General features: G+C 42.2%; 1 non-coding gene across 1 annotated transcript; it reads left to right on the forward strand.

The window, feature by feature from the left end:
- The first annotated feature begins 7,449 nt into the window (after positions 1-7,449).
- On the forward strand, positions 7,450-7,522 carry Trnaa-cgc. Its single transcript has one exon. It is a non-coding gene; the product is annotated as a tRNA-Ala (tRNA).
- Positions 7,523-8,374: the final 852 nt, after the last annotated feature.

Consider the following 8,374-nt stretch of genomic DNA (forward strand, 5'->3'; position numbering starts at 1 on the left):
CTTTTTACCTAATTGATCCTCTGCTGCCTTCACTATTTCATCCCTCAAAACTACCCATTCTTCTTCTACTGTATTTCTTTCCCCCATTCCTGTCAATTGTTCCCTTATGCTCTCTCTGAAACTCTGTACAACCTCTGGTTCTTTCAGTTTATCCAGGTCCCATCTCCTTAAAATCCCACATTTTTGCAGTTTCTTCAGTTTTAATCTACAGTTCATAGCCAATAGATTGTGGTCAGAGTCCACATCTGCCCCTGGAAATGTCTTACAATTTAAAACCTGGTTCCTAAATCTCTGTCTTACCATTATATAATCTATCTGATACCTTTTAGTATCTCCAAGGTTCTTTCATGTGTACAACTTTCTTTCATGATTCTTAAACCAAGTGTTAGCTACGATTAAGTTATGCTCTGTGCAAAATTCTACCAGGCGGCTTCCTCTTTCATTTCTTACCCCCAATCCATATTCACCTACTACGTTTCCTTCTCTCCCTTTTCCTACTACCGAATTCCAGTCACCCATGACTATTAAATTTTCGTCTCCCTGCACTATCTGAATAATTTCTCTTATTTCATCATACATTTCTTCAATTTCTTCGTCGTCTGCAGAGCTAGTTGGCATATAAACTTGTACTACTGTAGTAGGCGTGGGCTTCGTGTCCATCTTGGCCATAATAATGCGTTCACTATGCTGTTTGTAGTAGCTTACCCGTACTCCTATTTTTTTATTCATTATTAAACCCACTCCTGCATTTCCCCTATTTGATTTTGTATTTATAACCCTGTATTCGCCTGACCAAAAGTCTTGTTCCTCCTGCCACCGAACGTCACTAATTCCAACTATATCTAACTTTAACCTATCCATTTCCCTTTTTAAATTTTCTAACCTACCTGCTCGATTAAGGGATCTGACATTCCACGCTCAGATCCGTAGAACGCCAGTTTTCTTTCTCCTGATAACGTCGTCGTCCTGAGTAGTCCCGGCCCGGAGATCCGAATGGGGGACTATTTTACCTACGGAATATTTTACCCAAGAGGATGCCATCATCATTTAACCATACAGTAAAGCTGCTCGCCATCGGGAAAAATTACGGCTGTAGTTTCCCCTTGCATTCAGCCGTTCGCAGTACCAGCACAGCAAGGCCGTTTTGGTTAGTGTTACAAGGCCAGATCAGTCAATGATCCAGACTGTTGCCCCTGCAACTATTGAAAAGGCTGCTGCCCCTCTTCAGGAACCACGCGTTTGTCTGGCCTCTCAACAGATACCCCTCCGTTGTGGTTGTACCTACGGTACGGCCATCTGTATCGCTGAGCACGCAAGCCTCCCAACCAACGGCAAGATCCATGGTTCTTGGGGGAGGGGGGAGTAAACTATTAAGAAACGAAATTATAAATTAAACTAACTTCTATAAACGATTATATGTAATTGATTATGTTATACAGATAGTGACTCCCCACCTGAACAACTCTGGAGAGGCGTTCATCAACGTTATTCAAATATCAGATCTAATCTGTACTACACTGTCCAGTCACATTAACGTTACCACCGCATATGTTCGACGTCAACGTGCAATAGTTACTCGCAGTCAGCGTATTTATAAAACCTGTTGGATGTTGGGGGAGGGGGGGAAGGGGGGCGGGGCACGGGACGTGGAAGAGCAGTGGATTTGTTGTCGTTATGCGCAAATTGAGCGATTTATCTGATGTTCAAAGGGCATGATAATTGGCTTAAGGGCCAAGGATGGAAGCATTTCAGAAACGGCTGTGTGTGTAAGCTCTATGTGTGTAAGCTGTTCGCCGTGGTTGAAATATACCGTGCATGACAACCAGGGGCGAGGCAACTGTGGTTCACAGGAGTGGAAGAAGGCTGCGGAGGTGTGTATGGGTATGTGCAACTGACGAGGAAATGTCCGCTCAGATGAACCAAGGGTCCTACCAATAGTGTATCCTCAACAGCTGTTCAGGGAACTTTGGTGCTTATTTGTCTCCGCAGCATGAGCCGATGCTGACTGCTTTTCATCGATGATGAATGCTTGAATTTGCACACCAATGCTGCAACTCGATGTTCGTTAAGCGGCGACAGGTGGCCTTTGCAGAGGACTCATGCTTTATGCCCCATCGAACCGATGGTCGTTGGCGTTCACGGCGTGAAACGTCTAAGAGAAACGACTCCGTGAAACTCGTCGTATGGTTCCAGGCGGAGAACCGCACGTTAAGGTCTACGGAATGTTTTCGTGACACTCCACGGATGAACTCGTCAGTTTGGAAGGCACAATGGATTAACAGCAGTATGCATCCATCCTTGGGGTGTATGCCCATTCCTATACGCTGTTTTTCTCTCGGCACGATGGCATCTACCAGAAGAACAGTGCGATGTGCCGCACAGCTCGCAGTGTGCGTGCGTGGCTTGAAGAGAACTAGGATGAGTTTACAGGACTCCCCTGGCCACCAAACTCTCTGGATTTAAACCCAACCGAGAATCTGTGGGATCACCTCGATCGGGCTGTTCACACCATGGATGCCCAACCGATAAGCCTAGTGCAGCTGCCAACAGCACTGGGATCACCAATACTCCACATCTCTATCAGCACCTAATAGAACATCACTGACTCTCTTCCTGCACATGCACGCTGCAAAATGTGGTTATTCTGGCTTCTGACACATGGTCACATTAATGTGACTCGACTACATAGTAATAAATTGTGATATTGTTCTGCCTGTCTGTCTGAAACGCTTCACCAAAAATGCCTGATGAATTTGGATTTTCGCAGGCAACCTGAGCATAACTGGTGGCACCGTATAGGCTATACTTAAACAAAATCGCACCCTACAAAAAACAGATCTTGATTTAAAGTTTCACTAAAACCGTCTTGTCTGTTTGTTTGCTGTCTGAACACGCTAATCTCCAAACTTAATTGACGAATTTTATCGGCGTTCCGCTGGAAACGTCAATATAGTTTGGGACGACGTACAGGCCTTATTCTAGCAAAATCGGAAAGCGAGAAGAAAAGATATCCTGATATAAAGCTCAATCTAAAACCATCGTATCTGTTTGGTTGCCTGTTAGAACACGCTAATTTCGTTCATGGGGTTTTCACGGCTAAACTAAGCGTAGCTTGGGGCTCCGTACAGGTTTTATTTCACCAACATCAGGTCACGGAGAAAACAGTTCTGTCCATACTAATACTGTACATGCTAAAGTAACTCTATCTGTTACGTTTTCAAGACTAACCCACTGAACCAGTTTCGATGAAATTTGGTATGAGAATAATTTGAACACCAAGAAAGAACATTGGCTAATTTAGATTGTATGTAGGAGAAAGATACTTATTGATTTGATGAATATTACACGAAGTAGCTAAAAAATTTACTGTATTAAAAAAAATTAAGGCAGTCTCGGTAACTCTTTGAAAACTCTATTTTGCTGTTTAACTTTTGATTTCTGTCACATTTTTGAACGTGCTTTTATTGGTTGATACGTACTACGTTATACGATTCAGAGCAGTGAATACAATGCTTACACAATCTTCAGTGTGTTTGTACTTCCACACCATTTGTTGCATAATGTACACATTGTATAGTGTACAGCTGCTTCAATAGCGAGGCATAGATGCCAGCTCCTGCCCATTCCCTTCTGTATGCACTGCTCGGCAGCAACACTGCACATGCTGACGCATCGTTCTTTGGGACAGCTTGGGAGGGAAAGAGTGGGGCGCGCATCCTGAGAGGTGCTTACCCGAACAGGCAGACACGTGAGGACAGCTGACGTTATTGTATGTATAGTAGCGCACTTACTAAACATCACACATCACAACCAAACTACTGATATGTGAGTGGAGCCACAGTTAACAGCGAGTGTATAAATGTAACGTGTAAAAGTGCTGTTGACGTTTTTACAGAGCTGATGTACAGATCTGATGTCAACCATGTGGATGTGGATGCCTTAAGACTGCCCACACAGACTATTTAGCACAAAACTATTTCCAGTTCCAAAGGACTCCGTATGAACTGTTAGATGGGCAGTCCACTTTTGATTGGAATGTTGTTTAAATCAAAATTATTTCTATTTTCAAGGGAGCTATTATCGGCAAGCAGATGGTCTGGCAATGGGCACACCTTTATCCCAATTACTAGCAGAAATGTTCATGGACAAGTGGGAGACTGATTTTCTTAAGACGGAATCACTGGCAAAACATGTTGTGTATTGATACAAATATGTAGATGATATTCTTTGTATGTGGAAATATTCCAGTAGACAACTTCACAAATTTGTGGAAAATATGAACCAGTGGCACACCAACAATAGGTCATCATGGAGCCGAGGGGCCCAGAATAAATTTCCTAGACATTAGCTTAAAGATAGAAGACAGTAACCATAAACTAAAAATTTATCGGAAAGGCTCCTTCACTGACACATTCATCCTGGCTTCCAACATCCTACAGTCTATAAACATGCAGTATTCCGCCACAGCCGGCCGCTGTGCCCGAGCAGTCCTTGACGATTCAGTCCGGAACCGCGCTACTGCTACGGTCGCAGTTTCGAATCCTGCCTCGGGCATGGATGTGTGTGATGTCCATAGATAGCTTTAGGTAGGGGACTGATGACCTCAGATGTTAAGTTCTAACATTCTGCGTGGTGTCTGTTTGTTCTAAGTCGTCTCCCCCTACCACTGTCGCCCAACGACGATCTGAGCGTGATTTTTAGGGAATTGCCTAGTTTGAACCTGGGGCCTGTTGCTGGTAAGGAGACGCCAGACCACACATGACATGTAGAGTTCTGAAGAGTTCAGTGATACTAGCGATGATATAATCAAATACTAAATGTTTTCAACGTCAGCTCCACTGCACTCCCTGTACAAGAATCTTAATACTAACTAAATTTAGTGGAAGGGGTTCAAGGCTTTCCTATTTTTAGTCAGCTGGTAAAATAACGTCGAAAAAGCAGTTAAGTTTACCATTGGAATTTTTATTCTACTCACAAAACATTGTTTATAAATTGTACTACTGCTAAAAGGAAATATTTTAATACAGGACGATAAAAACCAACTGCGTTCAATAAAAATGTGGACGAATATTCCCTAAATGGGTTTCCAGGTTCTATAATTGATCGGAGGATGACCTATGCCATGTCACATCTATAATCTAGGTTTAAATTAAGTTTCACAAAAGAGAAAACTATCAAAAATGGTCTACAGTGACCCTCAATTATCTTTAATTACTTATTTAACTTGTAAATTACAGTGGCTGATGTGGCTTCTCAATAATTATATAACAGAAAAATAATTGCGTTTCAGATTTTAACTTCAAGTAGCAAATGTGAATACCACGAAGTTTAATTGACGATCGACACTACTATTATGTAAAAAGGGGATGTAACAAATGAGACTTCTGCAGTTCTGAGTGAAGCCTTATGCGCTCTTATGCTGCATCGCGTGCGTTCATTACCTTGTCGGTGGTTAGGCAGTGTCAGGGGCGGCTGGCGGCACAGCTCCACACACCTCGCCATCTCGGTAGCAACTCTCTCGAACATATCCTTACTACTGTTTACCGAAGTTGGTTTAAGAAAAAGGTATCTCGCTGTGTTTTCAACTGACCAATCAGCGTCTTAACGTTAACCTTAAGCTCCGCCTACAAAAATTCTGTCTATCCAATAAGAAACGTTATGATTTTCGTGGTGGGGCAATGTTTTTAATGTTTGCTACGTAACAGAGATGCGTATAGTCTCACACTAAAACTTGCAGCTGGTGTGGCCCTTTTAGTGTTATCGTAAGATCTATACTGTTCTTCTGGAGGGCTCTATCTTGTAACATGGGTTGGGGGATGGACCTCTTGGCGGTCGGCCGGCCATGCGGGTGTCCCGTTGTCCCCCCTCTTGTCGTAGGGCCTTCTAGCCTACATGGCTCTGCTCTCGGCTTCTGTTCTCGTTTCTCCCCTCGGAACTGCGTCTGTTTCACAGTGGGAAGGTATAACATGCTTTTAGACGTTCTTGTGTTAGTCTGTGGTATTCCATTTGCTCACTTGTTGATCGTATTACTTTGGTTAATTTAATGTCAGGATTTATTCGGAGCTATGTGACATATTGTCGAATTTGCCATCATGTCAGGGTTTTCATGGAAGGTGTTGGATTTGCCTGACACCTTACAAACACCCATAGTGCTTAGAGCCGTTTGAATTTTGTTCCACCACTTGATTCACCGTCTCCTTTCTATCCCTATGTCCCAAGAAGACTTTGACCAGGAACTGAATACAATAAAAACAATAGCCACAAATAATAAATTTAACCCCAATATCACTGATCAAATTCTAGGTAAAATGATGAAGAATCAAGCTAGGTCCCTGCTGCCCCCAATGAAAGATACAAACAAACTGGAAAAGAAATGGCGCAGATTACCTTTAACAGGGAAAACATCAAATAGGATAAGTAACATTTTCAAGGCAAAAGGTTTCTCTGTTTTTGTATGTCCCTCAGACAATAGGTAGTTAATTGAGTTAATTGTTCAATTCAAAAGGCAAACAACGAGCCATCACAGAAAGTGGGCTTCATAAAATCGCACGTCGTGAGTATCAGTCTTGCTACATTCGAGAGACAGGGAAGTCAATCTGCACCGGACTTAAAGAACACTATAGGAGCTGGAGATTGAAGAAGCGTGATTCAGCCTTTGCGGAACATTGCCTGAACAATAACCACAAATATATAATATATGTACAAGTCTTACACACAGAGGCAAAGGAATTAAATGACAGATATGTACATCCCCACACCTATTATTAAACGAACAAACCCAATTCAATTATTCACCTTTTTTAGATTATATCCCATCTCCAGGTTGGGCCTCAGTCCATCAGTAGATAAAAAGGTCTTGGCTGATGCATAACTTTAGCCCCATAATGTTAGTGTAATTGCTCAATTGTGTAATTCCATATGTAATTGTTAAAAAGTGGCCATTAAAGTAATGTTACATTAAGCCATGGATCGATACATTAAGATGTTGAGACGAAAGTCTTAGTCTTATCATCATGCTTATCTGTGCATTATCGTCTTTGGGAATCGATAATGTACTTGAAAATGGGCTTATAACCCGAATCCCTAGGTCTTTTTAGTGATGTTGATAATGAAATTTGTGAAACAAGGCAAAAAACAGTGTTTGTTTAGTTGAAAAATTAAAATGATTTGGTTGAAATGTTAATGGACTATTTTGAACAATATATCTGGCGTAAAGAAAATTTGAGTTCAAATGTAACATACTGGTTCGATATGTTGATGATGTTCTATTTAATGAACAGGCTCTGCAAGACAGTCCAACACACTTTTTTCATAAGCTAAGCATTGAAAGGTCTCTCTGTGAGCAATTTCATAATGTTTCACTAAAATTTTACTTAATTTTTCATGTCTTTAGTGCATCATACTTGTGATGCATTTAGTAAACCATACCCGGAAAAACAGTCAACACCGAGCGAGGTGGCGCAGTGGTTAGCGCACTGGACTCGCATTCGGGAGGACGACGGTTCAATCCCGTCTCCAGCCATCCTGAATTAGGTTTTCCGTGACTTCCCTAAATCGTTTCAGGCAAATGCTGGGATGGTTCCTTTGAAAGGGCACGGCCGATTTCCTTCCCAATCCTTCCCTAACCCGAGCTTGCGCTCCGTCTCTAATGACCTCGTTGTCGACGGGACGTTAAACACTACCCACCACCACCAAAACAGTCAACAGCTTAGTATGTCCTTATGAGCAACAACTTCATACATTCTATGAATTCATGTTTGCACGCACTTACGTGGATTTATTAAGTATAAGTGTTTCCTCTACCCTTCCCACACTTGGTTATGATGTCTTAATGTTGTACTCCTATTCTTCTTTCCATCAGTCCCCTCTTTGAATGACAGGGCCAGTGAATGCGTCTGTGCATTGCGTTTTCACAGTGTTTGGTGGTGGGCAAATTTCTCGTCTGCTATCATAGCAGTTTAGCCAACTCTTGTATATTCTTAGAGTGAGTCAAAGAGGTTTGCTTCCTTCTGTTTGATGGCCTGTTGCGCTTCAGTCTGCGGGGTAGACAGGGTTTTCTCTGACCACTGCCTCTACCTGTGTGGCCCCGATGTTTCGAATGTGCTCTTCACTCGATCCTAGGATTTTCGTGAGTGAAGCTGCTCGTGAGAACTCGTTTGCAGTATTTGAGTATGGTAACTGAGATTGGGTAATGTCAGCCTAGGTGAAATCTTAATCCATTTCTTCTACAGTTTCAGATTTTAATAATCTTGTGGAATACATTATTCGGTACAGGAAATGGTAGAGTTTGTGTAGTTCTTTGAATTTATAGGTATTTACTTTGTACCGGATAATTTAGGAATCTGGGAGCTTGGTGTACGAGCTATGGCTAAGC

This window comes from Schistocerca americana, chromosome 6 (assembly GCF_021461395.2).
Source record: "Schistocerca americana isolate TAMUIC-IGC-003095 chromosome 6, iqSchAmer2.1, whole genome shotgun sequence".
NCBI lineage: Eukaryota > Metazoa > Arthropoda > Insecta > Orthoptera > Acrididae > Schistocerca > Schistocerca americana.